Source organism: Chiloscyllium plagiosum, chromosome 2 (genome assembly GCF_004010195.1).
Source record: "Chiloscyllium plagiosum isolate BGI_BamShark_2017 chromosome 2, ASM401019v2, whole genome shotgun sequence".
NCBI classification, from domain to species: Eukaryota; Metazoa; Chordata; class Chondrichthyes; order Orectolobiformes; family Hemiscylliidae; genus Chiloscyllium; species Chiloscyllium plagiosum.
Window position 1 is genome coordinate 121446624 of NC_057711.1, and position 24093 is coordinate 121470716.

At 41.4% G+C, this 24093-nt stretch overlaps 1 protein-coding gene across 1 annotated transcript in view; it reads left to right on the top strand.

Moving 5' to 3' along the window:
* The window catches only part of LOC122563665 (ADAMTS-like protein 1), a 561186-nt gene that overhangs the window by 153589 nt on the left and 383504 nt on the right, over positions 1-24093 (top strand). The gene's annotated exons all lie outside the window — the stretch shown is intronic.

Here is a 24093-nt window from a genome sequence, read left to right on the forward strand (position 1 = left end):
CCGAGCTGGGAATTTGTGTTGCAGATGTTTTGTCCCCTGTCTAGGTGACATCCTCAGTGCTTGGGAGCCTCCTGTGAAGCGCTTCTGTGATGTTTCCTCCAGCATTTATAGTGATTTGTATCTGCCGCTTCCGGTTGTCAGTTCCAGCTGACGTACCCCTCGTTGCATTAGAACCAGTCTCAATACCAGAAACTTGGCTGTTCGTGCTACGTTCCCTTGAGAATCCATCACCCCCTACATTTTCAAAAACAGCATACCTGTTTGAAATAGATATATCCACAAAAGACTCCTGCCCTAGGTGCCTACCTCTCTTGATCTTCCTGGAGTTAATCCATCTATGTGACTGTATCTGAGACTTTATCCCCTTCCTATAACTGCCATCCATCACATACTGTTGCAAATTCCTCATTGCTTCTAACAGTCTCTCCAACCGATCCATTCAACCCGATAAGATTCTCATCCAACAGCATTTATGGCAGATATAATCCACAGTAACCCTTAAACTCTCACATCTGACAAGAAGTACATCTCACTGCAAAGGCCATTTTTGCTCCTTCACAATCTACAGACCCAGAAAATAACACCGTCTTATTCCTCAACAAAACACTGCACCAGTTTAAATGAATAGTTATGGCTTATATTTTAAGTTTAATCAAGAGACTTGTCTCCAAAAAACATATAATCAAGAAATAACCCACTGTACTCACTACTGCAGCCTTACTATTGGACAGACTGAAAACAACGATTGGAAATGTGTTGCTGGAAAAGCCCTTCCTGAAGAAGGGCTTATGCCCGAAACGTCGATTCTCCTGTTCCCTGGATGCTGCCTGACCTGCTGCGCTTTTCCAGCAACACATTTCCAGCTCTGATCTCCAGCATCTGCAGACCTCACTTTCTCCTGAAAACAACGATTAACTTATCTGGTTCTGTGTTGTGAACTTTGCCAAACAGGTTCCTCCAAGATTAGTTGTGAAATTCACTGTTAATTTTCCCAGACACACTCTGATGTCCAGCGATACTTGAATTCAAAAACAACAAAGGCAGTAACTCTGCAAGTTCTCTCTCTCTCTCTCTTCTGCGCTGTCCTCACCATGTACTTCCTTTGTCTGCTCTTCTCCCTTTTAACACTGTTGTTGTTTTGCCTTTTTTTTCCCAAAGTTTCCAAAACAACGCAACAGCATATAAACCAGTAATTGCTGCTCCTGGAATTCGAGGAAATCACCTCCAACACCGAAAACACTTCAAAAAAACAGAGCAGCTGTTACAGCCAGAAAAGTTTCCCGGCCTCCATCTTGGATTACCCAGAATGCCTTGGATGGTTTCATACTGGTTATTCTGAATTCTGTAATGGAATGATTTAAGGATATAGATAATTTCTGTTCAGTTTCCTGGGGTCAGCAGTCACTGTATTAATGTTTAGACACTGCCTCCTGCTGGTCAAGCAACAGGCAGGTCTCAACCTTGAAGCTGGCTAGAGAGAGAGAGTGCTTGTCCATTCAGGATATTGTTTTTTTTTGTTTCACTGACCTGGAGAAAAACATTTTTTTAAAATACCAAAGAGGGCTGTTTGGCTCATCACATGATCTCCCCTCACAAACTGACCAGTGACCCAAATATGGCCAGAGCAAGTTGATTCCAGGCCATGGTTTAGAAATGATTAGATTATGGCTGGAAGAGATCCATTTTCAATCAGGGTCCATTGTCCAAATTGATTGGATCTGATGGCTTATTCCACATCATTGAATACTTAAGCTCTCTGGATTTTTTTTTGTGTGAATGGATCAAGAGATATGTCATTGACATTCCTCTAAGGTGATTGCTTCTGATGGGTTCTTCTTGATAGCCTGACTCTGTTTTAGTTGCTTTGGATAAAGTCATGCATATGTTCAGACATTTTTTTTTAATTGAATCTATTTTTCTAATCAACCTGTTCAGAGATGTTGTACACACCTCTGGAGCAGTTGGGTACTGCAGATGCTGGAGCTTAGAATCAAGATGAGAGTGGTGCTGGAAAAGCACAGCAGGTCAGGCAGCATCCGAGGAGCAGGAAAATCGACATTTCAGGCAAAAACCCTTCATCAGGAATCCTGATGAAGGGCTTCTGCCCGAAGCATCGATTTTCCTGCTCTTCTGATGCTGCATGACCTGCTATGTTTTCCCAGCACCACTCTAATCACATCTCTGGAGCAAGTGAGCCTCTCAGTCCAGGGGTAGGGATACTGTCACTGTGTCACAAGAGGGCCCTATATTCAGACATCTTAGAATTTGATTATTGAGTCATCATTTAATAGATCCAAGCTCAGTCAATTGCTGAACATTAATACTAATGATGCTGGTTATGCTTCTCACTGAACAAGGACTGCTTATACTAATAGGTCCAGTCTGAGTTATTCTATGAGTCCTAATACTAATGGATCTAGACTGAGCATCAATACCAGTGGATGACTCGTGTTAATACTGATGAACCTGGGCTGTGTTAATGTAAACTGACAAAATCTCTTTAATCCCATATGAGAAAGAATTGCAAAGGGTCTTGAGTGAAATTGGTTCCTATTGGCTCATGTTGAAAATAATGAAGAACTAAATCATCATTTTATCCATCAAACCATCAAGTTATCCATTGAAATAATAAGGTTAAGTGTGTTGTATGGGCAGCTAATTCTTAAACATGTCATTTATGAGAAAGTATAATCCATAATTGCAAGTGATATAGTAAATGTACAGTGTGGAACCATTCAAAACATTCACAATTTGGTGAATGAGCTCTATCAGTAATATAGCTATGTGCAATAGTTTGTTCTATACTTTGGCTTCCATAGCCATATTAAATTCAGCTGTCTAATACTGTAAAACAAAGCACCAGAGAAGAATGAATGACCACCAAATCACAACATTAATCCTTTGATTGCTGCGTGCTGAGTTAGGCTGTTAACTCGTATTCTAAGCTGTCATCTAATATTGCTGTGGTAGAATCTGTTGTATTTTTCGCTCCACAAGGAAATTGTGAGGGAGGATTATACTGAATGCCAGTTTTTACACTGTGTGCCAACAGTGAATTACAGCGAGTCACAGGCCAGTCACCATAACCAACCACTCATTAAACCTAATAGTTGGAAAATCACAGACTGGGATTGCCTGATATGTAAGAGACTGACACACAGTCTGAGCAAAGATGCCTTTCCGTCCTTTTTATTTTCTGGATTGGCACAGAAACCTATCAAATGCTAACAGGACAAGATAAGACAGTTGCAGGAATGATGTTCCTGGTGGCAAGGGAGTCTCATACTCTGGAATCCAGATCACTATCTATCGATCTGAGGTTAATAATTTCAGATTAAGATAAGGAGAAGTTTCTTCATCCAGAGTGGTGAGCTTATGGAATATACTACCATAGAAAGCAGTTCTGTCCAAAACGTTGTATGATTTCAAGAAGGATTTGGATATGGAATCATAAAATTACCCTACTGTAGAAAGAGGCCATTTGGCCCATCAAGTCTGCATCACCACTCCAAAAAGCATCCCACACCAGATCCAGTTGTCACCCTGTAAGCTCACCTTTTCCATGGCTAACCCACCTAGCTTGCACATCCCTGGATGCCATAGACAATTTAGCATGGCCAGTCCACCTAACCTGCACATCTTTGGACCTTGGGAGGAAACTGGAGCACCCATAGGAAACTCATGCAGACACAGGGAGAATGTGCAAACTCCACACACACTCAGTCACCTGAGGCTGGAATTGAACCCGAGTCCCTGGTACTGTGAGAGAACAGTGCAAGCACTGAGCCACCATGCTCTCCACTTGGGGATGAAGGGATCCAAGGATACAGGGAACTGGGAAAATGGGACCAGGCTTCGAAGTTGGATGTTCAGCCATGATCATAATGAATGGTGAGGCAGGCTTGGAAGGCTAAGTAGCCCATTCTTGCTCCTATTTTCTAAATTTCTGTGGTCACAATGATATGCTGGTTCACCAAAATAATTGAAAAATGTACAAGGGCTTGATAGATAAGATTTGAAAATATTTCAGCTTGCAGAAAACAGAATTTGCAACAAAAAAAATACAGCTAATGTGATACAATTTCTTTAATGTTATAGCACAGTGTCAGTCTATGTGTCTGTTACAATCAGTATAATGTTATATAATCAACTTAATCATGACAAATTATGTCCATGCCCATCCCAAGCTTTGGAGACAAAAGAAGGAACGCATGAATATTCTGACAGTCTGTGGAGTACAAGTGATCACACACTGTCCTGTTATATTTTTGTTTACTGTTATTCTAGTACTTTAACTGAGCTGAATAGGAATGAGGAAACTAAAAAAGGTTTATCCATTTTGAATGTGGTTTGTACATATGTAATATATGCAATGGCAGGTGCATTGGCATTATTTGCAGCATTAGTTATCCTCTTTCATTCACTCTTTAAAAAAATGATTTGGGGTGTGTTTGTGTATTCATTTGACACTAAATGAGAGAGTGTGTATGTATGTGTGTGTGTTTGAATGAATGTGTGTAGCTATATGTATGAGTGAAATGCTTTTGCATGTTAGTTACTGAATCACTGTGTTTGTGTGTGCATTTGTATGTGATAGAATGTGTCTTTTAGCCTCCTTGTGTGGGTAGGTATTTGATTTCTTGCCATCCTGAAACACTGTTCCGCAATCTTTGAAATGATCTATTGTGTGACAGCAAAAGCATTCACTTTCAGTAGCTGGTTGTTATCTGTGCCATTGAGCTTTCTTTGCACCACAAGCTGCAAAAGCCTTAGTGTCTGCTGTCTGTCTTAATCACTGTATTGGTTTCTTACAAGTGCTGTCTGTGATTGTGTTAATCAATAATTGTGTGGGCTTTGATCTACTGTGCCAAGGTTGATTTTCTCCTCTGAAGATTGGTCAGCATTGTTTCAGGATGACTGCTTCATTCTCTGAATAGCTCTTTTTAAGAGTCAGATCTTTTTTTGGAAAATAATAAATCTTATAAAGGCTCATTGGCAATTTGTACAACAATTCTATCTACACCAAAAAGATTGCCATGGTTCAAAAAGCCAGCTCACCATCTCCTTCTCAAGGGCAAATAAGCTCAGCTAGCAAACTTCACATCCCATTCTTGAATAAAAACAGTTGTATTCCTGGCAACATTATTGAATTGAATTGAATTTGTTGTCATGTGTACTGAGGCACAGTGAAAAGCTTTGTCTTGCGAGCACTACAGGCAGATGACGCGGCACGGTGGCACAGTGGTTAGCACTGCTGCCTCACAGCGCCAGAGACCCGGTTCTAATGACAAAGTTAAGTAGCATAGATAAGTAAATAATAGGTAAACAGTGGTAAAAACAAAAACACAGGTACATGCGAATGTTAAGTGTTTGTGAGTCCATTCAGTATTCTAACAACAGTAGGTAGAAAAATGTTAAGTGTTTGTGAGTCCATTCAGTATTCTAACAACAGTAGGTAGAAACTGTTTCGAAACAGCCTGGTGCATGTGTTCAGGTTTCTGTACCTTCTCCCTGATGGTGGAGGTTGTAGAAAAGCATGACCAGGGTGGGATGGATCTTTGAGAATGCTGGCGGCCTTTCCTTGACAGCGGGCCTGGTAGATGGATTCTATAAGGTAAAAACAATGACTGCAGATGCTGGAAACCAGATTCTGATGGTCTCTGATTTTGAATGGTACAGTTGCCATACCAGGTAGTGATACATCCAGACAGAATGCTCTCGATGGCGCACCTAGAAAAGTTGGCATGGGTATTCGCCATCATGCCAAATATCCTCAGCTGCCTGAGGAAGAAGAGACGTTGTTGGGCCTTTGTAACCAATGTGTCCACATGAAGAGTCCAAGAAAGCTTGTTGTGGAAGTCCAGTCCCAGGAGCTTGACACTCTCCGCTCTTTCCACCTCTGTGCTGTTCATATGTTGGGGGGCATGAATAACATCCCGCCGAAAGTCAATAATGAGTTCCTTAGTCTTGCCGGTATTGAGAGCTAGGTTGTTCTCAGTACACCATTTTTCCAGGTCTTCCACCTCCCGTCTGTCACCTGTTTCATTGCCATCTGAGATTCGACTGACTATGGTGGTGTCATCAGCAAATTTGTAAATGGCATTAGTCTGGTAGTTGGCAATGCAGTCATGGGTATACAGTGAGTCAATTGGGGGCTGAGTCCAATGCAATGTCCTCCTGATATGATTTATATGCTAGGGCATGGCAGTTGCTGCATTTTCTAACTACAGTGGAGGATTTCCACATTTCCTGGGTAAACTTTATTACTGTATTACTGTATTAGGGGCAGCTCGGCAGCACGGTGGTTAACACTGTTGCCTCACAGCGCCAGAGACCCGGGTTCAATTCCCGCCTCAGGCAACTGTCTGTGTGGAATTTGCACATTCTCCCCGTGTCTGCGTGGGTTTCCTCCGGGTGCTCCGGTTTTCCTCCCAAAAAAAATGTGCAGGTTAGGTGAATTGGCCATGCTAAATTGCCTGTAGTGTTAGGTGAAGGTGTACATGTAGGGGAATGGGTCTGGGTAGGTTGCTGTCTGGAGGGTCGGTGTGGACTTGTTGGGCCGAAGGGCCTGTTTCCACACTGTAAGTAATCTAATCTAATCAACTTCTGTTTATGAATTCGACTGTCGCTGATTTAACAGATAATTCTATCTTTCATTACAGCTTTACTGAATGATTCCTTCCCCTTGTGTTTTAAATAAATCATTCCCACCCAATTTCATCTCCTAGAATGGCTCTATGACCTCCTTGGTGGTCTGAATAAAGTCTTCCAAACATTCTGTCCCTGTTAGATCTGGTTTATTTAGGTTTCTAATCTGCCCAATCATATCGCTTTAAATATATGCTATATGATCTTCCCAGTCCTGTGACCTCAGATTAATATTTCATGGTCCTTTACTCCACTTCTGTAGCCATTCCTCGTTGTGCTCATTCACTACGGCAACAGCAAACGGTCTGAGCCAAAAGGAAGTTTTTAACTTCTCGTTTTCCCAGCCTGGATTATTGCACCTTTTTTATGTTTCCCCTGGTTCACCAGGGATTTTGAGCTTCCAACATTTGTTCGTTCATTCCTGAGCTCTGACTTGAGACTGTTCGCACAGACCACCAACTCACAACTCAAACTGCTTCTGCTTTGGAGCTACTAATTCACCTTCTTCACGGATTCACTAACTCTCTTGCTGCAGCATGTCTCTTACTTGTTCTGAAATGATTTTACCATTCACTCATGTGTTCTGTCCAGAAACACATGAATTTTTTTATTGCAATGTTTCACTTGGACGGTTGCAAGAGATGCATAAAGAGTTAAATGTGTGAATTATTTTATTGGCTACCAAAAGGACATTGGTGACCTATTTTTACCCTTATAATTATCTGACTTTCCTTTCCTCCTTTCTCAGGCTGACGCTGGTCTGTAATTCTTTTGAGGTAAATACAATGACTGCAGATGCTGGAAACCAGATTCTGGATTAGTGGTGCTGGAAGAGCACAGCAGAAGCTCCATGGATTCTGCCTGAACTGCTGTGCTCTTCCAGCACCACTAATCCAGAATGTAATTCTTTTGAGGTCAGTATTTATCTGATAATAAACTTGGACTTGCCTACTTGTCAGCAGGGTGTGTATACCTCCACCACGTGGAGTGCAGCAATTCAAAAAGATTGCTCACATATCACCTCCCTAAGTATCATCAGGGATGGAGAATGCATGTTAGCCTAACCAGCAGTACTTGTGTCCCACAAATATTTAAAGGATTAAGTGTCCTAAAAACATCTGGCTCATTTGCTCTGTGCTGGGAGTTAATGAAGTACAGGTATATTAGCATAAACAAAGTTCCGGGGGGAAATTCAGTTTTGTTCCTTGATATTATCACTTCCATTTGCACTTAGAGGTGCACTACAAACTCAGTCTATCACAGCAATATATGTGTGCATGCCTTACATTACCTCTTAAAGTGCACAGAAACAAATCTCTAATTGATTATGCATATGATTGAATTTGAATGATTTAACAGGCCAAGCTTTACAGCACATTATCACTGCTGTGCCAAAGTAGTTTTACTTTACATCAATAGCAACAACACAATGGAAATCAACTTCAGTTCATCCAAATAGGATGATTCCAGGTTCCAGCTGAAGGAGGAGAAAGTGAGGACTGCAGATGCTGGAGACCAGAGTTGAAAAATGTGGTGCTGGAAGAACACAGCAGGCCAGGCAGCATCCAAGGAGCAGGAGAATCGATGTTTCAGGCATAAGATCTACATTTTGTTTAGTTGTAAAATTGTCGACAGAATGAAAAAAAAGGACCTACATTTCTCTGGTCCTTTCCCAACTGGAGGCGGTCTTGAAGCACTTCACAGTCAATGGAATATTTAAGGGGGATAGAGTTGAATTTTCCCAGTATTATGAAGATGAACTTGGAAATATCACGGGGACAAGATGTGAAAAGAAGGTTAGCCATACAGGATGGATCCCCAAAGCATTTCAACTTCTGGGAGCAGGTTAGAGACAAGATCTGCTGTTCTACTGTACAGAAGTGGGTAGTCAATTAAGACAGTTAAATCTACTCCTCTTGTCTACTATGCGTCAATACTTATATTTAGCAGAAGAGGAATGGCAGTTGTTGTGTGCAGAGCTTAAGCTGTGGGCTCCCAGTGACAGGCCAGTGGCCTTTGAGCTGAAGACTCCCGGCCCACTCGAGAAGTCTTGTCATAGCCCAATCCATAAAAACCTTAGCAAAGTGGTTTCTGCTCAACTCCAATGCCCCTGAAAGCTTCAGGTTTCTTTAGTTTATCACTATTTAGCAGACAATTGAAGAGATTTCCATGATGAGATGCCATCCTGCTCATCTGCCTACATTGGTAACCCTAACTCCTCCTATAGCTCTGCTGAAGTCCTAAAGCTGACCGTGTTAGAAACCACTTCTTCTCCCCATTACCACCCTTGATAAGGAAAGATTTGTGATAAGGCAATTTCAGGCTGGCAACCTGCAACCGTGGAATTCTATGGGGGTCAATGTTGGGTCCACAATTATTAACAATATACCTGAATGACTTGATGAGGACAGTGAGCGTACTGTACCAGGTTTGTGGATGACACAAAAATAAGTGAGCAGGCAAGTGGTGAGGATGACACAATGAATCAGCAGAGGGATATAGGACAGATTATGTGATAAGGCAAAAACTTGGCAGATGTAATATAATGTGGGAATACGTGAAGTTATGCTCTGTGGTAGGAAGAATGGAGGAGCTGAATGATATTTGAATACAGAAAGCTACAACACTGTCCATGAGTCATAAAATAAAAGTAAAGTCCAAGTTTGATGGGTAAAAGGGAAGGCAAATGAAATGTTAGTTTTTATTTCTGAGAACATTGATTAAATAATAAAGAGGTTTTGCAAAAACTGTGCAAGTCAATGGTTAGACCACTGCTGGAATACTGTGAACAGTTTTGGGTCCCTTATCGAAGGACAGATATGCTGGCATTGGAGGCATCTCAGTAATGAAGAGACTGCTTTATGAAGAAAGGTTGAGTTGATTATGTGGAAAGGTTGTTTCCCTTTGTGGAAGAGTGTAGGGCCAGAAGGTATAATCTCTGTGTAAGGAATCACCCATTTAAAACAAATGAAGAACTTCTTCTCTCAGATAGTAGTGAACCTGTCCAATTCTTTACTGAAAAGTGCTGTTGAGGCTGACTTGTTATGTATATTCATGGCTGAGATAGACAAATCTTTAATCAGTAAGGGACCCAAGGATTATGGTGAAAAGGCAGGAAAGTTGAGTTGAGGATCATCAGGTCACCATGATCTTGTCGAATGGCAGATTAAACTGATGGGCTGAATGGCCTACTCTGCTCAAAAATCCTATTGTCTTATGGGTAGAGGGTGGAATTTTACTGGGATCTGAGCAATGTGGGCTGCAGTGAGATTTGTGGCAAATCAGACAAAAAGTCTACAGGGCTTACTGTGACATGAGAAGTGTCATGAACTTTTTATAATTTGGAGGTGCCGGTGTTTTTTTGGGGGGATGTACAAAGTTAAAAAATCATACAACACCAGGTTATAGTCCAACAGGTTTATTTGGAAGCACTAGCTTTCAGAGCACCGCTCCTTCATCAGGTGGTTGTCCCCCGATGAAGGAGCAGCCCCATGAAAGCTAGTGCTTCCAAATAAACCTGTTGGACTGTAATCTGATGTTGTACGATTTTGATCTTTTTATAATGTTTTTGCTGAGCAGTCAGGCAATTTTCTTGCTTGGCTGCTGTGAGTTGTCAGCTGAGGTGAATTCAATCATGTTAAACACCTTACTAATGGCCTGACTTGGCTCATTGAAATTGAACTTCTCAAAGTGGACTTTGAGAAGACTCGACTTGGAAGTCAGAGTGGCTATCTGGCGATTTCAGTTTGCTGATGGCTGTGACCTGACTCCAAGTTGTTCAGCATCAAACAGCCTCTCAGGGCATGATCCATGGGAACCAGCCACAAGCATCTCTCCTCCACAGACATTGGTATCTGACACTTGCTGATCTCCCATGACTGTCATGGTATCTCAAACTGACCATCGGACAGTGCAGTAATTCTCAGTTCTTACTCTCAGACAGTGCAGTGTCCCCTCAATACTGACCTTCTAACAGTACAGTTCCCTCTTAGAACTGATTCTCCAACAGTGCAAAACTCCCTCAGTAGTGACCCTCTGACTATGTAGATCTTGTACTCTGCATGGGCAGTGTTGGTCTAGAATTCTGGCTCAAGTCTGTGAAATGGGTCTTGTCCACAAAACCCTCTGATTCAGATGTAAGAATATTACATAGTGAGACACAGCTGACACAAGCGGGGCACTTATCCCATCATCATTTAACATTTGACACAATCACAGTGCTGGTAGACTGCAAAAGCTGAAGTGGAACACTACGCTATCAGCAGCAACTCTTGTTGATCATTTTCTAAAAGAACAGAAAGTAATCCTATCATCCAAATAAATTAAAAATAGTTATTATCACATTTCATGAGTTACAGCTCCATATCTTTAAATTCAATGCTATTATCATATGTGGAATTTTGCCAAAAGTTATACTGAAACACTGGCTTTCTAAAAGTAATTTGTGATCACATTTGTCTTTAGGCACCTAATCCATTTCCAATGATTGCACTGTAGGTGCCAATTAGAAATCACCTCCCAGGGATGTAATGGGTGGAGGAGCTTTTAAAGGTGACGGCGCAAAGGATTGAGGGAAGAAAAAGGAGGGATGGGCACAAGTTGGGGCCTCTGTTTGGGAACAAAAGGATGGAAAAGACAATGAAAATAGAAGGGAATACTGCAATGGATGGATGAAAGAGTGAGAAAGGAAATTTTGAGATGATTGTGACATTGCATGGGAATCTGGTGGAGCTAGAAACACAGTAGAATGAGAAGTCACATTCTCCCGTGAATAAATTGTATGTTTTGGAGGGAGGGCACCAGGAATAAGGCTGGATTTCAAAGTGATAAGAACACAGGCTTCAGATGCATTGGGAAAAGGGGGTGGCGAAAACGAACCAGTATGTGGTGCAGGGGGAAAGAGAAGGCCAGTTTTGTTGTTTTTCCCAAATACGGCCAGTCGGTATTCATTGAATCCCTACACTTGGAAGTAGGCCATCAAGTCACACCAATCCTCAGAAAAGCATCCCACCCAGACCCACCTCCCATAACCCTGCATTTCCTGTGGCTAACTCATCTAGCCTATACATCCCTGGAAACTACAGACAATTTAACATGGCCAATCCACCAAACCTGCACATCTTTGGAATGTGGGAGGAAACTGGAACAAGCCCACACAGACATGAGAAGAACGTACAAACTCCACACAGACAGTTCCCCAAGGGTGGAATCAAACCTGGGACCCTGGTGCTACAAGGCAGTAGTGCTAACCACTAAGCCACCATGCTGCTCTATTATTCTGTGTACACACAGACTTCACAGAAATGAAATGAAACCAAAAAAAAATTAATATGGGATTTATTTCATCAGCTTTTTAAATATATGGTTTATCATTATTTAATTCCTTGAGCCAACAGTAGCCTAGGGTGATGATGTGCTGCTGTTGTAATACTTTCCTCTGGAGATCAATTCATACATGATTACTCTGACATTAGCCCCGCGCCAATCTGTGGAAAATGATTGAATAAATTCTCTCTCCCACTTTATAACATACACAGTTCCACTACCTCACATCTAATTCTCAGAATTAACCTTGGATATGACTGATATTTAGTAATTAGAAAGATGCAATCCTACCACTGATAAATCAAAAATCTATCAGCCCAACAATTTAATACCAATAGCTCAGCAGTAACTGGATGTAGTGATAGTTACCATCAAAAGTACTGAAACACTCATAACGCAACCAGGACTAAAAATATGTACAACTTTTAAAGTCCACATATGCAAAGAGTTTACAAACTTTAGTTCTATCAATAGTGTTTAAATTATAATGTCTAGCATTAAAATATTTAACAAATCTGTAGTTGATTAAAAGACAGAGACAGGACTGAATTTTCCTAGTTGAGTCTCAATCAAGATGTTTGCCACAAATCCGATTAGAAAACTGGAATTGGCTGTGGTGTGACACTGGTTGCAATCATTGAGAAGGTGGACCCTTGGAGGGGGAGGATATCCAGTTAAGGTTGTTGGAGGTACCAGGGAATTGAGAAGCCAAATTCATAGAATCCAGTCATAGATCATGGAAAAATACCATTTGGTCCAACTAGTCCATGCCATCCATATTCCCAAACCATGCTTCAGGTCATTCTGCTATAACACGCCAGTTGTGATCTTCTGCAACCTCCCACTATAGAGATCACGCTAAGGAAAAACCACAAGACACATTCAGCAAAAAGTTCGCATTATGCAAACAATGTCCACAATTCATCAATTGCGTTATAGCCAATTCGCATTGACGAAACACGTGTAGTAGAAGAACTACCTAGAGTCTCATTTGCCTGCATTTGGCCCATATCCCTCCAAACCTTTCCTATTCATGTACTTATTCAAATGTCTTCTAAATATTGCAACTGTACCTGCTTTCATTCCACATTAGGACCACTGTATAAAAATGTTGACCCCCATGTCCTTTTTAAATCTTTCTCCTCTCACTGTAAAAATATGCCTTCTAGTTTTGAGCTCCCCCACCATGGGAAAATACCCTTTCTATTCACCTTATCTATGCCTCTCATGACTTCATAAGTCTTTCTAAGATCACCACTCCACCTCCTATGCTTCAGTGAAAAAAGACCCAGCCTATCCAACCTGTCTTTACAACTCAAACCCTTCATTCCTGGCAACATCTGGTAAATCTTTTCTGAACCCTCCTTAATCTAATAACATCTTTCCCATAGCAGGATGATCAGAACTGTGCATTGTACTCCAAAAGAGGCCTCACCAACATCCTGAACAACCTCAACATGATATCCCAACTTCTACATTCAAACGCATGAGCAATGAAGGCAAGCGTGCTAAATGCCTCCTTAGCCACCCTGTCTACAAGTAATTTCAAAAAATTATGTAGTTGAATCTCTTGACCACTGTCTACAATACTACCAAGGGTCCCACCCTTGTTTGTTTTATATCTCACATTATCCAAATTCAACTCCATCTACTACTCCTCAGCCCTTTGACCCAATAGATCAAAATCTTTTTGTACTCTTAAATAATCTTTTTCACTGTCTACTATACCACCAATTTTGGTGCCATCTGCAAACTTACCAACCATGCCTCCTAAATTGTCTCCAAATTGTTTATCTAAATGACAAACAAAAGTGAACCCAATGCCAATCCCTGTGGAACATTGCTGGCGACAGGCCTCCAGTCCAAAAAACAATCCTCCACCTTTTACTACGTGCTGTCCTAATTGTCGACCCAACTGAGAGAGCCCCACTGAGAGACGGTGAGAACAACTGAGAAGTGGAGATGACCTCTGCTGCTTTGGGAAAAGTTGGAAAGAAAACATCATGACTGACGACAGCTGTCAAGCCATCATTGTACTGGGGTATCTGCTGCGTAGTTTGACCAGCAATGAAATTGTAACCATCACATCCCAGAGGGTCCATGCTGAGGTAATGGAGACAAAATCAATAAGATCACTCAGAGGAAGAAGGTATTGGTTAGCCAACCCAACACATTTATTTTTGAACCTTTTAACCCTCACTGGCACCTCAGCACTTTGACCCAATAGATCAAATGCATGGCAGGGAAGCTCCTGGGCCTGCCCGGAACTTTTAGAAGGGTACATCGTGGAGTTAGTTGTGTGGGAGATAAAAATTCAGGTTCCTAATGGTGGGTTAAAGTTTTGGGATTAGGTTCTCAGAACCTTTCGGGTGGGTCAGCTTTTACGACCTTGAGAATTCAAAATATCTTTTGGATTAACACACATGCTTTTGGAACTATGCTCATGGGCAAATGAGGGATATGTGTTCACAAACCCAGTTCTGTATGAGTGGTATCTTTTGGGTGGTGTAGACGTCTTCCTCCAAGCTTCACTGAGTATTATCATGTTCAGTATTGTGACTTCTGCAATATGTGGTTTTCCCTTCTCATAAATGCCATGATTGAATAAAATACGAAGAAGAGGAAGAGAAGGAAGAATGCCAGTGCCAACACAACCATGTATCTGTGCTGCCTGCAGCTGTGGATGAACAGGCAACACCTGAAGAAAAGAACCAGGACCTTCAGAACTGCCGAGGTGTACACCTAGAAAGAGTCTGCTGATTGCATTGCAGCTACATGCAGTTGAGTGAAAGGCAGTGCAAGAGATGTCCCTATGAACATCAACTAGCCACTAAATGCCACAGCCAGCTGTCCTGAGCAGTTATACACACAGATGACAAGGACCACAAATTTGACTGGGACAACACAACAACAATAGGTCAAGCCAAACAGAGGACAGCCATAGAATGTTTAGAAGGATGGCACTCATCCATAGGCTCCATCAGTAAACACATACACCCAATATACCGACTACTGCAATGAACAACTGGAACTAGCAACCAGAAGCAACGGGAACAAAACCACATAACTTCCAACCAACACAGTACTGCAGTGCTTCACAGAAGGCTCCATAGGACTGAGGATGTCACCTGGAAAAGTGGCAAAACATCTGCAAACCAACTTCCCAGCTCGGCGAACAAACCCACAACAACTGCAACCAGCATCTGAGCTACAAATCTTTACACAAACCTTGAACTAGGGAAGATTTATATCTGATGCCACCTACAGGCAGGCCCACAGCCAGACAGCTTTGAAGGAAACTTATGTCTGAGATACATATAATGTCCTTCAGCTCCTATCTAACCTCAACTTGGAAAATACGTGACCTTTTCCAAATGGCAATCCACCAGTTCATTAATGAGTTCACTGATGCCTGTATAGAAGAAGACAATAGTTTGTCCACTTCACCAGGGCCTAGAGAATCGAGGCCAGAGCCAGAGCCATCAGATTTGCAGCCAATAGTGGTTCAATCACATAAATAGGCCATTGACAACAAGCATGTGATACTCCAAGCCCCCTGGCAGATCCCTGAACCGATAGTGATTTCATTCCCTCTCCATCCAGCGTGCTTGTGACCATGGGCAACACTTCCTATAGAAGGGTGCCTGCTGTCAGTAGAATTGGCATGACATTTCCATTCTACATAACTAGTTTTTTCAGATGTTTGCGCCTCCCCATGTTATCTCCATGGCTGGCTTGTTGGCATCAAACGATATCCCTGAAAGGCATGAACCCAATGTGAAATTCCCAGAGTGGTGAACTGCACTACATTTCAGACCATACATCCACTAAGACATTATTGCACAGATGATTGGTTTTCTAATGGTAAGCTTCAATTCACTGGGACACTCAGGAGAAGAATTGCAGTAATCACCAGGCAAGGTTTTCAGAATTGCACTTGTTTCTGAGGTCTGCGTAACTAAGCTCAATGACAGGTTGAGAATGTAGAGTAAGGGAAGGTAGACCAGCCAGCTGTCTTCTCATGAGGAAGGAGGGGACTTTGGTGCAGCTACTGATGAAGCCAGGAATGATGATGAGGAAGGTGATGAATTCAGGGAAGTTCTGAGGTGAGGCAGAAGGTCCAAAAGAAACAGACAACAGCTAGATTTAAGGGTGAATGAACTTGTATTAACATACAGGGAAATCCAGAACTACAAGATATTTTTTGGCTCAGAGGCATTTCCACCTTCAAAGGAATGTTTGCTTTCTAGCTTTTACAACATTAAGTTACTTCATCTGCCCTTAATTGTAAGTTAATTTGTTCTCTGGCAAGAACCGTTTTCTGGCAAGAACATCATTATGGCATAGCTTTGATTTGATTTGAATTATTTATTGTCACGTTTAGCAAAGTGCAGTGAAAAGCTTTGTTTATGAGCAGTACATGCAGAGCTTATTAAGCAAGGACATACAGATCTTAGGGTGAAAAAAATACTTAGTCAAAGGCATACCGGTTACATTGACAGGGCATGCACTCGACAAGATCAACATTAGCAAGATCAGAATCATTTGAAGTTAGAGAATCCATTCTTCAGTCTAATAATGGCCAGGGAGAAGCGGTTCCTGAACCTGTTAGTGCATGTGTTCAAGCTTCTGGATCTTCTGTCTGACGGAAGAGGTTGTGGGAGAGCATTACTGGGGTGGGAGGTGTCTTTGATGATGTTGCCAGCCTTTCCATGGTAATGAGCATTGTCGTAATGACCAGGGTTGTGCAGACAATCTTCTTATGGTCCTGGGCAGCGCAGTTGCCATACCAGGCCATTATGCGCCCAGACAGTATGCTTTCAGTGGTGCATATGTAAAGGCTGGTGAAGGTCCTTGTGGACCTGCCAAATTTCCCAAGCCACCTGAGGAAGAGGCATTATTGTGCCTTCTTGATCATTGTGTCCACATGGGCAGTCAAGGACAGGTTGTCGGTTATCATCACTCCAAGGAACCTGATGCTCTCCACCCTCTCAACCTCAGCTCCATTGATGTAGTTGGGAGTGTGTTCTCCTGCTTTCTTTCCGAAGTCAATGATCAGTTCTTTAGTTTTGCTGACATTAAGGGAGAGGTTGTTATTATTGCACAACATCACCAAGCCCTCTACCTCCTTTCCGTATTCTAACTCCTCATTGTTAGATATCTGTCTTACCATGGTAGTGTCATCAGCAAGCTTGTGGATGGCATTCATTTGGAATTTGACAACACAGTCATGGGTGTACAGGGAGTACAGGAGGAGGCTGAGGATGCAGCGTTGGGAGGTTCCAGTGTTGGCTGTTATTGTGGAGGAAATACAGTTATTTATCTTCACTGACGGCAGTCTGTGGCTCAGAAAGCTGAGGATCCAGTTGCAAAGGGCGGAGCAGAGACCAAGGTCACGGAGTTTTGAGATCAGTCTGGAGGGGATAATGGTGTTGAAGGCAGAGCTGTCAATGAGCAGGAGTCTTACGTACGTGTCCTTGTTGTCCAGATGTTCCAGGGATGAGTGCAGGGTTAGCTTGAAAGGCACCTTACTGGGTTCTAAGGATGTACGGAGGCTAAACTATGCTAATTGACTTCTGAAGTGCCCATCTAGCTTCGGTTTCAGCTTTCCAGAAGTTTTATGCCTTCCGGGAGCAGCAATGGACAACACTTAGATCTATTTGCATTGATCCATATGATACATATTTGTGCTTATTGTATTGTGGGCGGCACGGTGGCACAGTGGTTAGCACTGTTGCCTCACAGCGCCTGAGACCCGGGTTCAATTCCCGCCTCAGGTGACTGATTGTGTGGAGTTTGCACGTTCTCCCCGTGTCTGCGTGGGTTTCCTCCGGGTGCTCCGGTTTCCTCCCACAGTCCAAAGATGTGCAGGTAAGGTGAATTGGCCATGCTAAATTGCCCGTAGTGTTAGGTAAGGGGTAAATGTAGGGGCATGGGTGGGTTGCGCTTCGACGGGTCGGTGTGGACTTGTTGGGCCGAAGGGCCTGTTTCCACACTGTAATGTAATCTAATCTAATGTGTTCTTTTAGAGTTACGGTTTAGAAGGTTGAGGGGAAATCTAATAGAAACTTACAAGGTAATGCATGGCTCAGGAAGGGTGGACACTGGGAATTTGTTCCCGTCATGCAGGGATACTAGGACCTGTGGGCACAGCCTTAGAATTAGAGGGAGTCAATTTAAAACAGAAATGAGGAGACATTTCTTCAGCCAGAGAGTGGTGAACCTGTGTAATTCATTGCCATGGAATGTAGTGGAGGCCAGGATGTTAAATGTCTTCAAGGCAGAGATTGATAAATTCTTAATCTTGCAAGGAATTAATGGACACAGGGAGGGTGCAGGGAAGTGGCGTTGAAATGCCCATCAGCCATGAGTAGGTTTGATGGGCTAAATGGCCTTACTTTTACTCCTATGTCTTATGGTCTTTTCCTGCAACTGGAGAGAAGCATTGAGAGACATTAGCATGGATGCATATACACCATTCCTGCATTGACAAATTCACATAGAGATATCAATCCCCAATGCTGTGACTTTCTGTGTGTGTTACTACTAAGAAAAATGTAGTATGGCACAAGTTAGATGTTGAAGGGTTTTTAATGTAGGTGGTTCAACGTCATCAAAAAGCTACAATTGATGAATACCAATGAAACATTATAATATGTGCGTTCTGGAGATCCCCATGAAGTTTCCATTTAGGAGTTGTCTCTTGTGTTTGTGTTCTGGTTCCATACAAACCTTTGAAAAACAAATAGATATGTATGGTCTCCTGGTTATGAAGAAAGATCAATAAACTGATGGTGCATGAGCTACTGAATGTTATGGTTCTTTTTTTAGATTAGATTAGATTACTTACAGTGTGGAAACAGGCCCTTCGGCCCAACAAGTCCACACCGACCCGCCGAAGCGCAACCTATCCAGACCCATTCCCCTACATTTACCCCTTCACCTAACACTACGGGCAATTTAGCATAGCCAATTCACCTAACCTGCACATTTTTTGGATTGTGGGAGGAAACCGGAGCACCCGGAGGAAACCCACGCAGACACGGGGAGAATGTGCAAACTCCACACAGTTCATGTTTTCATGTTTTAACCTTGGCAGATGTGTGACAGGCAGTATCAATATGATGTTAGTTATGCCAAATTGACAGCTGCAATGAAGTGGAAGACATTGATTGCACATGATGCATTTGATGGAGGTGGATGTGATAAATCTGAGCAGTGGCAAACATTGAGTGCTAACACTCACTCAGAGGGGCAGGGAGCATTGATACACAGCAGTATATATCTTGGTGCAGCAGGTCATTAGTCTTCTTGCAGTAGGTACTCTTGGACATTGACATCTCCAGCCACCTCAGTTCAGAACTGCCTTCATCATTCAGGATACCACGGGGAAAAGAACATCCTTTCTCTCCTTGATTACTTTATGCCTGAACATTGATGTCTCCAGTGGTGGGTGTGGTTAATGACAAGCAGAAGCCGAGTAATACTCCTGGGTTGCAGAGAGAGGATTGCTGTTTGGATGCCTTTTAAATATGGTGGCTGGAAGGTTGCAGAACTGCCTACCCATAAAATTTGATGTTTTACCTGCACGTGGACATTTAATAGGAATAAAATGTAATCTCTGATGAACACCGCCCCCCCCACCTTCTTCAGGGCTTATGCCCGAAATGTCGATTCTCCTGTTCCCTGGATGCTGCCTGACCTGCTGGCAACACATTTTCAGCTCTGATCTCCAGCATCTGCAGACCTCACTTTCTCCTCAAAGATACTACCTTATTTAGTCTCAGCAAAACAAAATGCTGACCATGGTGTTTTACTGTTATCTTGCTGACTGGATTTAAGTTTGACATTTTTGTTTCAGTGTATCCTTTGTATTGTGATCCTGTGTTTGTGACACTCTGAAAGTAAATATAACTTGCTGGAATTCAGTAAATTTTATTCAGGTGCCTAATGCTGGCAAAATTGTGATTGATCTTCTGTGCCATCAGCTTTATTCATTTTAGTAAGTTTGTAACGTTATGAGCTGAATATGGAAAAAAGAAATATGTCTTGTAGACTGATGATAGTTGCATCTCATACCAGAGACAAAGTTGCATGGAACATCATAAAGGCTGATAACCATAGAGATGTTCTGTGTAACCTCCCTCCTCCTATCATTTATTTCATGTGGAAATACAGGGTCATTGCTCAAGCTAATATTTTCTATTCATCTCTCTTAATGTATCTCTCAGACAATCTCTGTATCTCAGTAAGACTCTGCAAAATGTAGCAAGGGGCCAGCCAGAAATAGCCACTAGAAACTTTCATTTTCATAATGTCCTGTCAAATCACTGCTTTTCTGATCAATAATCTTTGTTCTTTGAGGTTAGATGTAGCCAACCTTATCTTTTGGTTGACTGTGCATCACCCAACCAAATAAATGGTTGATGCCATGTCTCGCTGGGGCAGCACCCTCTGTTCTCAGAGTTTTCACCTAAGTTATGCAAAATTTCCCTGCCCCAATTTAGACCCAAGTTGACAGAAAGCACTGATTAGTTTTCTGTACTTAACAAGTAATATTATTTATTTATTATAATTAAATAGGTTCTAGCGACAGGTAAACAATTATAAACTATTTACATATAACTTCACTGGTTGAACCTCTAACCCCTTGCAAACTCTCACTGCACATGCATTCATAGAATAGAATAAAATCATAGAATCCTGACAGTGTGGAAGCAGGCCATTCGGTCCACCAAGTCCAGACTGAGCCACCCCACCCTATCCTCATTAGCCATGGCTAATCCACATAACCTATAGATTCCTGGACAATATGTACAGTTTAGCATGGTCAATCCACCTTACCTGCACATCTTTGGACTTTGGGAGGAAACCCATGCAGACACGGGGAAAATGTGCAAGCTCCACAGAGGCAGTCACCCAAGGGTAGAATTGAATCTGAATCCCTGGAGCTGTGACGCAGCAGTGCTGTCCCAAACAGACAGATACAATAGATGGAAAGCAAAATGATGTTGCAGATGGAGTGAAATCTTGGGAAGGCTGTTCAATGGTTCCTGTCTCCAGGATTGACTGAAATTATCCTTTTAGCTTGCAAGGGTTTGCTGCTTTAGACTTCTCTTCTTCACCTATTCACTCCAGTTTATCTACATCTAAATTTCCTGCTGGTTGTACAAACATTTAGAATATGGGCTGGTAGGTTAATTTTTAAAAGTGCTGTAATCCCTTTCATAATCTTGGTTTTTAAAATGGCCCTTTTCTCATTTCAATCCACAACAAAAAGTACTGGAAAGTTTAAAAAAAAGTCTTTTCAATCGATTTACTTATGAGGTCTGCTTGAGTTGGGCTAAGGAATGTTGTTATATTTCAGAGGAACCAAAGCAGAACTGAACTAACAGGGAAGATGTTGAGATTATCAATATCATCAATAAAGGTGTAGAATTTCTTCAACTTATGCTACAAGGTGAAGTACATCGAATACTGAGATTATTTGTTAACAATAGAGTCACTAAAGGAAAGCTTCTTCACTAAATTCACTCCACTAAATTCACTCCAAAGTGTAACAGTAACACTAAGGCATAAAGCCATGATCAGGTCATTGAGCATTGGTTTACCTAATAAAATTGTAAACTTAATATTCCATCAAATTTCAGTTAAAAGGGAAGTGGAGCTAGTACAAGAATAAATTTGAAATAATCTGTAGGATAATTAGAATTAATGACTCTGTATACATTACTAATTAGTACTTCACTAATTCACACTCATGGAAAATCTTCTTGGATGGCCTAATGCTAATGTTCATTGCAGTATTGTTTCTGAAATGCTAGTCGCCTTAGTTGCATCAGCCACAAACAGAACTTTTAGGGAAATCCACAATGCCTATCAATTGTAGCTTACTAGTCCAACAATGTTTGTTATGTGTAGTGATTTTGAGACCACCATCCATTTCCTGGAAAGATATGTAAACTCAACATTCACTTCTTACACAAACCTTTGAACTAACACTCCCTCACAAGCTGCACTTTGACCAATCTTCCAGTATGTAACATAAAGATAATCAATATCTCTGATTAACTGTACGAATTATGTATCTTGCAGAAAAAATTGCTTGTATTACAGTAGATCCATGGACCTTTTATAATACAAATGGGAGATCTCAACTGAAAAGGTTGAGGAAATCTGCTCTATCTTTCTGTCTCTTTTGTTCTATTTATCTCACTATTCTATCTATCAATATATTTCTGTACCTCTCTATCCCTCGATCTATTCGGTCTAATCGAATTGCAGTTTCAGTCATTTTCTTTGAAGCAGGTTCTATACTCAATGACTTCAAACATGTTACATTTCTGTCAAAGTGCTTGTGTAATTGATAACATGGTTTTACAAAGCAGTTCTGCTTCCTTGTGGTTTTTAATAGTGGCCTAGTTTTAGCTTACATGCAGTCTGCCCACTAATCTGTTTTTTATTGTAACGGATAGCTTTGGGTAGAAACTATGTCAGGACAATTAATGCCAGACTTATGATCATCATTAATTGAAAGTGCTTGATTCCCAACAGCAAATCAAGGAATCTTGAAGAGTTGTTGTTTATCAAAGCATTTTTGTGGCAAGAATTTTTCATGTTACATACTATTTTAAGGTTATTAATGAATAATCAATTCTTTGTGTAATGCGTTTGATGTAATAAATACTGACATACTATAATTAATACAAGGATCTTCTCATTTTAAAATGACTAATTGCAAATTGGAACCATCTTTCAAAAACATTTCCCAATGTATTATTTTCCAACAACATGTTTGTAATAGGCACAATTTGAGGCTTTTTGTTAAAGATAAATCAAGCTGTTTTTCTTTAGGTTATTTAACATCTCCTGAGCCAAAAATGAGAAATAGTTTCCAAAGGTCAAGAGGTTAAACTTCTTTTAAAAGAAGATCTTTACGACAATCCAATCCAATGCAGCCCAATTCATTGACACCACATCTACCACCTTCAACATTCACACCCTCTAATATTGACACACAGTGAGAGCAATATGTACCATCTACAAGATGCTCTGCAATAACTCATAAAGGCTATTTTCAAAGCCATAATCTCTCTCACTTAGAAGGGAAAAGGGCAGCAGATACATGAGTTAACCACCGCCTGCTAGTTCCCCTCCAAACCTTTCACCATCCCTGATTTGCAAATGTATCTCTGTTCTCTCACTGTTGTTTAATCAAAATCCTTCAATTCCCTCCCGAACAACATTATTTGTGCACCTACACAAAATGGACTGTAGCATTTCACCACCACCCTCTCAAGAGTCATTAAGGATGGAAAATAAATACTGGCCTCATTCTGTTTATGAATTTTTAAAATCTAAAGTCATGCAGTGAAGATCAAAGTTAAAAATAATGGTGTAAACATTGCTAGACTAAGAATGCAAGACCACATATTGTCAACCAGATCTGCTACTTTAACAGACTGTCGCTCAGGTTTATGACAAAAACAATCACATTCTGCAAACTCCCCATCAAGGATTACCTCTCTAATTTATCTAACTTTTCAATTAATGATGATCATAAGTCTGGCATTAATTGTCCGATGAGAGGTTTGTACTATGATTAAATATTGAGTAGCATGGGCCCATACTATACTCAGTTTAAAGCACTGACTTATGATCCCACCAAGTGATCGACCCTGGTTCATTGTGGAATATAGGGTCATGCCAAGAACAGCACCATGAATAAATAAAATCAAAGTACCAAACTCATGAAGCTACAACAGAGGACAACTTCCATGTTAAAATGTGGGAGTAGCATGCAATAGGCAGAGCAAAGCAAACAATTGATCAAATCTCAAACAAAACCACAGGAGGAATTGCTGGATGTTTTGAAATGGTTAAAGGTGGATAAATCCCCAGGATCTGATCAGGTGTACCTGAGAACTCTGTGGGAAGCTAGAGAAGGATTTGCTGGGCCTCTTGCTGAGATATCTGTATCATCGATAGTCACAGGTGAGGTGCCGGAAGACTGGAGGTTGGCAAACGTGGTGCCACTGTTTAAGAAGGGTGGTAAAGACAAGCCAGGGAACTATAGACCGTTGAGCCTGACCTCGGTGGTGGGCAAGTTGTTGGAGGGAA